This window comes from Hemiscyllium ocellatum, chromosome 22 (genome assembly GCF_020745735.1).
Source record: "Hemiscyllium ocellatum isolate sHemOce1 chromosome 22, sHemOce1.pat.X.cur, whole genome shotgun sequence".
NCBI classification, from domain to species: Eukaryota; Metazoa; Chordata; class Chondrichthyes; order Orectolobiformes; family Hemiscylliidae; genus Hemiscyllium; species Hemiscyllium ocellatum.
Genome location: NC_083422.1, coordinates 3,635,727 through 3,644,455, shown reverse-complemented (window position 1 = coordinate 3,644,455; position 8,729 = coordinate 3,635,727).

The window sequence follows — 8,729 nt, the reverse complement described above, 5'->3', positions numbered from 1 at the left end:
ATCCTGTCCCTCTCTCAACCAAGTTTTTTTGATAGCAACAACATCACAATTGCATGTATTAATGCAGGCTCTAAGTTTGTCCATCCTACCTGTTATATTTCTTGCATTGAAGCAAATACTGTCCAAGCCACCAGTTCTTCTGAGCTCAGCAATCTCTCCGTGACTGTCATTCTTCTTAGCTATATTTGCCTGAGTGTTGAGTTCCATTCATAAAACAATAAAACCTTCATTGGTCAGAGTATTGAGTACAGGATTTGGGAGGTCAGGTTGCAGCTGTATAGGACATTGGTTAGGTCACTTTTGGGATATAATGTGCAATTCTGATCTTCCTCTATCAGAAGAATGTTGTGAAACTTGAAAGGGTTCAGAAAAGATTTACAAGGATGTTGTCAAGGTTGGAGGATTTGAGCTATAGGGAGAGGCTGAACAGGCTGGGGCTGTTTTCCCTGGAGCATCGGAGGCTGAGTTGTGACCTTATAGAGGTTTATAAAATCATGAGGGGCATAGATAGGATAAATGGATGGGGCGGCACGGTGGCTCAGTGGTTAGCACTACTGCCTCACAGCACCAGGTCACAGGCTCGATTTCAGCCTCAGGTGACTGTCTGTGTGGAGTTTGCACATTCTCCCTGTGTCTGTGTGGGTTTCCTCCGGGTTCTCCGGTTTCCTCCCACAGTCCAAAGATGTGCAGGTTAGATGAATTGGCCATGCTAAATTGCCCATAGTGCTAGGTGCATTAGTCAAAGGGAAACGAGTCTGGGGGGTTACTCTTCAGAGGGTCAGTGTGGACTGGTTTGGCCGAAGGGCCTGTTTCCACACTGTAGGGAATCTTAAAAAAAAAAGACAAAGTCTTTTCCCTGGGGTGGAGGAGTCCAGAACTAGAGGGAATAGGTTTAGAGTGAGAGGTAAAAGATATAAAAGAGACCTAAGGGGCAACTTTTTCACACAGAGGATGGTGCGTGTATGGAATGAGCTGCCAGAGGAAGTGGTGGAGGCTGGTACAATTGCAACATTTAAAAGGCATCTGGATGGGTATATGAATAGGAAGGTTTGGAGGGATATGGGCCAAGTGCTGAGGAATGGGACTAGATTAGGTTAGGATATCTGCTCGGCCTGGACGAGTTGGGGTCTGTTTCCGTGCTGTACATCTCCAAGACTCTATGTGGAAAAACACACTTGAGTTACCAACAATTCCCAAATCATTTGATTCTGTATTTGTTGATAAACACATCCTCTCGTTAAATTTGCAATACAATTTTAAAAATTGTGAATGGGAAATAGCGTGAAGTCTAGCTATTAAAATCATGATTCATCTATGCCAACGTCCAGCAGTGACAGAGCTGGATATCTCAGTGATCAGACTTGCCTTGAGTTCCATTGGCAGAGCTCAGTCAGGAGTCTGGATATTTTTAGACCACATGCATACTGGCCTCGGTATCTTCTCTACTCAACCTCCTGCTTCTGTGCACATACACAAACAACTTCACTTTCCACCGTTGTGGGTGATGAACATTAATGGATTAGCTCTCTGATTTACACTCACACTCTTACTTGCCTTGAAGCTGGGTGTAGTCTCGGCTGTTGAATGAGCAGTGACTATGCTTCTACCCAGACGTAATATTAGTAATTCACCTGGGATTTTAACAATCAGATATATCAGGAGTTTGTTTCCAGCTCCTGAACATATTGAGTATGTTTTAGGAGTCAGATTTTTGTATAACAGTGTGAACTGTAGTTGGAAATCCTGCAGGTGCTATAATTGCTCCATCCAAATTCCTCATACTTTTATCATGCAAAACTTTACACTGGGAGCGGTTTGTAAAGTCAGTCGCACCCTTGTCAAAAGTCAGACTATAAAAGCGGATTTCCAGCATGTTCTTGTGAGTGGCTCCTTATCACCGCATTATATTGTTCTTTATTTTCCTGAGAAACATAGGAAATAAATGGAACAGGAGGAGGCCGTTCAGCCCTTCACACTTGCTCTGCCATTTAATATGACAATGGCTGATCACCCAACTCAGTACTCTGTTTCTGCTTTCCCCCCCCTAATGTTTGATCCCTTTAACCTTGAGAACTGGCCTGACATTAGGGACATTTAAAGTGACTGTTGGATAAATACATGGATGGCAGTAAATTGAGGGGTATGTAGGTTAGGTTGATCTTTGATTAAGATAAATGCTTGCCACTACATCGTGGGCCAAAGAGCCTGTACTGTACTGTTCTAACTATATCTAACTCTTTTTGAAGAATTTCAGTGTTTTCTGTGCCATTCCTGTATATCTGTCTGCCTCCGCTCTAATTGTTCATTCCAGTTGTGGGTTCAATCCCCATTCCAAAACTTGAACATTTAAACCCAGGCTTGATAATTTTAGATTACTTAAGTGCGGAAACATGCCCTTCGGCCCAACAAGTCCACACTGACCTGTCAAAATGCAACCCACCCAGACCCATTCCCCTACATTTACCCCTTCACCTAATACTACGGGCAATTTAACATGACCAATTCAACTAACCTGCATATTTTTGGACTGTGGGAGGAAACCGGAGCACCCGGAGGAAATTCATGCAGACACAGGGAGAATGTGCAAACTCCACACAGACAGTTGCCTGAGGCAATTTGACTGAGATGCACCATTTTTTACAGAGTAAGACATTGTTTCCTGTTCAGAATAGTGAAATGATCACAGGACTCTACATTATTCAAAGATCAGGGAGTTCTTCCAGTGTCCTGGCTGACATCTGTGCACCAGCTCACACAATCACAAATGATTGGTGCTGCCTAATGTGACCTTTCATTAGTTCTACGTAACAATAATAACTACATGATAAATTCATTGGTTATGCAGCACTTTGGGACATTCTGGGGATGTGAACGATGTTATTTAAAGACTAGTAATATAAGCTTATTGTTTCTAACTCAAAAAATCTACCTGAATACCACCTATGAAATCACGTATCAATTGTCAAATCTTAAAAGTCCCCTTTGTAACGTTTTGTAGATTATGATATTCACAGACAGTAAAAGATTCAGTTTTCAAACTGAGAATTAAAAGTTTCAAAAAGCTGCAGATAATTATATAAAACGGGTGTACAGTTGTATCCTAGTACTGTGCTTGCTGAAGTTTTGAGACAACTGTCACAGGCTTACATGAAGAGTAGAGTTTTTGTGCATTCATCACTTGTGGGAGTGGTTCTGTGCTGTGGTTCATTCTTGTAATCCACTAATCCTATTGTAGATCGGTCTGTCACTACTCTCAAATTCCTTTGACTGAGGAATATGGGCATTTTTACAGCTTATGTCCTTTAGCGTTTCATTTTCTATTGTGATATATAAGAGAATAATCATGTAGAGAAGCTCTTTTAATCAAATGGATTCCTCCTCATTCCCGAAGCACAGGAAAAGACATACTCAAATTCAGGTGACCCATGGATTCTGGTGGTCAATGTTTCCTTTAATTTCTGTTTGCTGTATGGGGACCCTTGAAAACTACCACTGCTTGTTCACAACTGAAAGAGCTCAGTTTGTGTGAAGCCTGTTTGTGGCCCACAAGGTATATTCATGATTACTGCATGTCCACACATCCAGCACCTGCTGGCCTTAGGATCCTGATGCCTTACCATCTCCAATGGCCTAGGATTGTTCTGACTGCGTATCCCTATTCACTTTCCCATCTCCATGAATCATGTAACCCTGTGGACCTGGTTTCTTTGTGTTCATAGTACCAAAGAGCATGGATTCCTACAGCCGAACACAGTTCGTATTGCACATACTAAAGAGGTAAAGTTACCATCTCCACACCAGATCAAAGATGGCTGCAGGTGGTTTAACCTGAGGGTCCCCATGCTTCAGGCAAAGGGAGAGTTGAGAAGACAATCCTTCACGGCAACCTCAGCTGGTGTGGGAATTGAACCCACACTCCATTACTCCAGATCCCAAACCAGCTGTCCAGTCAACTGAACTAACCTCCAGGTAGTAGATAGTCAGAACAAGATGTGCAAAAACACTGCAATCAACTTCAAAGGCTCATAACCAGATCAATGTTTCCTTACAGTTACTGAGCCTCCTGAAGAGTATTGCTAGGGTATTTTGTTTCTGTGGAATGGGAAGGAATGACAACCAGCACCAGGCAGTCTGAGCGGTAAGAAACATAATTATCTCAGAAGTCTAAAGTACTTCTGCCCAATGCTGTAATCCTTTATCAGTGGTCCACATGCTTAAATGTGTATGGTCTTCATTAACAGCCTTTGAAACTCTGCAAATTAATCGTGAAATGAGTAAACTATAAAGCACTCTGCAGATGGCAAAAATTCTAACATCCTTTATTATGCTTGTAACAAATTTGATGTATATTCTATTGTGTGTAATGAGTAGCACTGATACTTAACATTTTAATAAATGATTACCCATGCACCAGATCAATCTTTCTCAAGATATTCATAGCTCAGCAATGAATTAATGTATTTGGAAAGTGGCTGAAATTCCATCCAGTAGAATTTCTGTGCATTAAAACTCAGTTTGACATGAACTGTTAATTGGGTTATTAGGTGACAAACTTCATTTTCTTAGTAAATAATCACAAGAAGTTGAAGCTGCTGTTTGGGCTATGAAATTGCACAGGTTTGGGAGATTACAGCACAAGACATGAAGAGAATTCTGGATAGATAATGTGAAATAAACGCAGGAGTAGAACATAACATCCTTGTGACAAGCTCTGCCAACTATTATGACCACGACTCTTATACCTCAAATCTTGACTCTGATCTCCAGCATCTACAGTCCTCACTTTCGCACAAACTTGTATGCCTTGTGCAAGAGTTGGCAAAAGAGATTAGAATAGTTTGGGATATCTGGTTGGCATTGATGAGTTGGTCTATTTCCATACTGTACAATGCTATGACTATGACTCTAAGTGCATAGCACTTAAATTTCAAAAGCCTCTTCGAGAAGCTGCAGAGGAAAGGTAAATGGGTGAGGGGATAGAATACCCATGGATATCTGGCATCTAGTGTCTGATTATCCAAGCATTTAGAAATTTGCTTTAATGTTGCATCGGGAATCTGCCTCTAATTTTGAATTGAAGTTGTTTTTAGACCAATCTGGTTGCAGGTCCATTGTCATCAGAGGTTAAAATATCCTGGGCTATTCCCTCATGGTCATCACATTGCAACATTTGAGAGGTCCTAATATCTTGTGGGGTCTGTCCACTTCCCAACAATATGGAACCTATAGATGCTGGGACATCATGATAAACAGTTAAAAAAAACACATCAAACTGTTCAACAAACAGCTTTCAAAACAGAGAGGAGACAATGAGCATTAGGTAGGCAGAAATATGAAAGTGGACTGTAAGAGTTTCTTAAGAAGTGTAAATAAGGGCTCAAGTCCTGCCATCTCCAGAGGTGTGTAATTACTCACTCAACAGGTTGATGAGAATACTGAGGATAATCACTAAGCATTAGTCCCTGAAAGTGCAAGAGTTTGCAATCTGTTGATGAGCAGTGGGGCTGTCAGCTCACGCTGTTCTGAGGCAGCAACAGCATCCTGTGGAACGTTCACTATGGTGCATCATCGCTGGCACCATCTCCAAACACATCCAAGTTTTCTTGCTGTGGTTGGGTGGACAGTGCCTTTGCAGCCTGATCACTGCATTCAACAGAGCATGCTAAGCAAGAAACCTTAGACTCTGTCTGCTCTTGAGTTACCTTATTCTCTCCATCTCACAAGTATTGCTGCTTTACTGCCTGTCAATCCCACTCCCTTCAGCTCAGTTACTACTCTCCTCATACATTCTTGGTGAATGAGCAAATGGAAGAAGCATCAAATATTTTGTCTCTGCTGTGTGAAGACAGACAAATTACATACCAAAAGAACGATCCGCAAGTTGGCATCCCCACCAGTACCCTTCCGCTGTCACCCTCATTCCCCTGGCTGAACTGGTCCTCACCCTTAACATCTTCTTCCAATCCTCCCACTTCTCCAAACCAAAGGGGTAGCAAGGGGCACCCACGTGGGCCCCAGCTAGGTCTACCTCTCCATCAGGTACATGGAACAATCCACAGCTACACCGGCACCATCCCCCACCTTTCCTACATCAAAGACTGTATTGGCGCTACCTTGTGCTCCAATGAGAAGGTTGAACAGTTTGTCAACTTCACCAAAGCAATTCATCCTGACTTCAAATTCACCTGGACCATCTTGGTCACCTTTCTCCCCTTCCTGGACCTCTCCATCACCTTCTCCGGCAACCAATAAACCACAGACATCTACTACAAACCCAACTCCCACAGCTATCTGGACTATACCTCTTTCCACACTGCCTCCTGTAAAAACACCATCCCTTATTCCCAATTCCTCCGCCTCTGACGTATTTGTTCCCAGGATGACCAATTCCACCATCAAAAAGCCTAGATGGCCTCGTTTTTTAAAGAACACAATTTCCTCTCCCATGTGGTTGACGATGCATTCCAACACATCTCATCCATTTTCTACACGTCTGCCCTTGAACCCCAACCGTCCTAACGCAACAAGGACAGAAACCCCCTGGTCCTCACCTCCCACCCCACCAACCTCTGTATATATATCGCATCGTCCTCTGACATTTCCGCCACCTACAAACGGACCCCATCACTAGAGATATATTTCCCTCCCTACCCCTATCTGCATTTCAGAGAGATCATTCCCTCTGTGACTCCCTTGTCAGATTCACACCCAACACCAGCCCTCGCCCCACTGCTGGCACCTTCCCTTGCCAATGCAGGAAGTGTAAAGTCTATGCCCACATCTCCTCCCCTCATCTCCATCCAAAGCCCCAAAGAACACTTCCACATCCAACAGAAATTTACCTGTACCTCCACAAATGTCATCTACTGTATCTGTTGCACCTCATGTCGTCTCCTCTACATCGGAGAAGCAGGATGCCAACTTGCGGATTGTCTCAGAGACCATCTCTGGGATACCCGTACCAACCAACCCCACTGCCCCACGGCTGAACATTTCAACTCTTCCCTCCCACACCCCCCCTCCCCTCCCCCAAGGACATGCAGGTCCTAGGCCTCCTCCATTGCCAAACCGAACCATCTGACACCTAGAGGAAGAATGCCTCATCTTTGCCTTGGGACCCTACAACCACACAGGATTAATGTGATTTCACCAGTTTTCCCATTTCCCCTTCCCCCACATTATCCCAGTCCCAAGCCTCCAACTCGGTACCACTCCGTTGAGCTGCCCATCGTCTTTCCCATCTATCCGTTCCACCCTCCTCTCCGACCTCTCGCCTTCATCTACCTATTGCATTCCCAGCTACTTTCCCCCCAGCCCCACCATCCTGCCATTTATCTCTCAGCCCCCAGGCCCACAAGTCTCATTCCTGCTGAAGGGCTTATGCCTGAAACATCGATTTTCTTGCTCCTCAGATGCTACCTGACCTCCTGTGCTTTTCCAGCACCACACTCATTCAAAGCTACGGCCAAATCCTGGAAAATGGGATTTAAAATAGGTGGTTGTTTTTGACCGGCCTAGGCACAATGGGCTGAAGGGCCTATTTCTGTACTGTGGATCTGTATGTCTACAGTACTTAAGAGTACCATGCTAGTACTGAAAATAAGGGTGTGGGTATAATGGTGGTTCTTTGCTCTCCAACTGTTGGTCAGATCTGGGCTAGAAATGGGAATCCTGACCCAAATCAAAAAAAAAATTGGTTCCACATAGGTTTCCCTCTACATAACCATTGGCTGTGTTTATATGCTGCAACACAAGAAAAAGCATTTCCAACATGTGAACTGTCAGTCTCAGTTTAAAAATAAGCTGGCTTGACATAGACTAACAACACTAAAATTTACTAATCAACCTGTTCAGACAGGTTATTACACCTCTAGAGCAAGTGAGACTTAAAACTGGGACTTCTGGCTCACACATATAGAGATACCACTGCACTACCAGAGTCCCTTCCCCTATAAATTTTGTTTGCTTTCCAAAATTTAATCTATTTTTTCGAAACAAACCTGTTTAGAGATTAGATTAGATTAGATTACTTAGTGTGGAAACAGGCCCTTCGACCCAACAAGTCGACACAGACCCGCCGAAGCGCAACCCACCCATACCCCTACATTTACCCCTTACCTAACACTATGGGCAATTTAGCATGGCCAATTCACCTGACCTGCACATCTTTGGACTGTGGGAGGAAACCGGAGCACCCGGAGGAAACCCACGCAGACACGGGGAGAACGTGCAAACTCCACACAGTCAGTCGCCTGAGTTGGGAATTGAACCCGGGTCTCAGGCGCTGTGAGACAGCAGTGCTAACCACTGTGCCACCGTGCCGCCCTCTGGAGTAGGGTGGACGTCAAGCTAGGCTTCTCAACAAAGGAGTACAGACACTACCACAGTGCCATAAGAGGACCCGAAAGGCCTGCTTTATCCTACTTTTCTAATCAATTTGTTCAGACCTGGAGCAGGTAAGACTTGAACCCAGGCCTCCTGGCTCAGAATAATGGAGACTACCACTGCCCCACTTCCTTTATATTTATTTAAAAGTTCACATACACATTTCACCTGTCATTTCTCAACTACACCCCATGTAAAACCTGCTTCTGACACTCTCAGGATGACGACATAATCTGGAGAATTTAGCACATGAGATTGGAAGTTTGCAATGAACTGATACCATGGAGATTTCAGGATAAAAAAAAATTGAGAATAAAAGCTTGAGCATATTCTCTCATAACATC